The 954-nt window shown below is 40.6% G+C and overlaps 1 protein-coding gene across 2 annotated transcripts in view; it reads right to left on the bottom strand.

The window, feature by feature from the left end:
* The window catches only part of LOC106873026 (uncharacterized), a 30,433-nt gene that overhangs the window by 2,150 nt on the left and 27,329 nt on the right, over positions 1-954 (bottom strand). The window lies entirely within an intron of this gene.

Here is a 954-nt window from a genome sequence, read left to right as displayed (position 1 = left end):
GTGTGTGTGGAAATAATACAGATTGATTGTTTGTATGTTTTTTACAAGACCATTTCTCAGAAGATTTTCTGAAGAAGGGATCCTAATATTGAAATACAAGTTAAAAGTATAAACCATTGAGCTGTATTAATTCTTATAACTTGCATTGTTTAGGATTTATAAAAAAAAAATTAAACATGGGTGAAGGGATGGCTTTGTGGGTAAGAAGCTTGCTTCCCAACCACATAGTTCCAGGTTCAGTCCCACTGCCTGGTACCTTGGGTTCTACTATAGCCTTGTGAGTGGATTTGGTAGATGGAAAGGGAAAGAAGCTCAGCACTTACTTGGTATTACCTGTATCTTTTTGGGTTTAGTTAAATCCAATACCCTCCTCAACCTTATATATATATATATATGCATGTGTGTTTGTACCCTCATCATCGATTGACAGCCAATGTTGGTGTGTTTAAATCCCTGTAACTTAGCAGTTCAGCAAAAGACACCAATAGAATAAGTACTAGGCTTACAAAGTCCTGGAGTCGCTTTGTTCGACTAAAGGCGGTGCTCCAGCATGACCACAGTCAAACGACTGAAACAAGTAAAAGAAAAGAATATATCAGACAATGTTTCATGCGAACTAAGCTATACCCGGTGCAAGCTATGGACACATAAGAGGTGCAGCAACATCAAAGGCAGGTTAACTAGCAAGTTAGTTTTTGTTTGTGGCAGATGTTCAGGTGCAATAAAGACTGCAAACAAACAGGAAACAACTTCTATCTCATTCCAGGGTGAAAAACTAGAGGTAGTCGATAGCTTCCGCTATCTGGGCGACCAAGTTAGTAGTGGGGGTGGGTGCGCTGAAAGTGTAGCTGCTAGAATAAGAATAGCCTGGGCAAAGTTTAGAGAGCTCTTACCCCTGCTGGCGACAAAGGGACTCTCACTCAGAGTAAAAGGCAGACTGTATGACGCATGCGT

Source organism: Octopus bimaculoides, chromosome 1 (genome assembly GCF_001194135.2).
Source record: "Octopus bimaculoides isolate UCB-OBI-ISO-001 chromosome 1, ASM119413v2, whole genome shotgun sequence".
NCBI classification, from domain to species: Eukaryota; Metazoa; Mollusca; class Cephalopoda; order Octopoda; family Octopodidae; genus Octopus; species Octopus bimaculoides.
The sequence above is the reverse complement of the archived record's forward strand: the minus strand, read 5'-3'. Positions and strand labels throughout refer to the sequence as shown.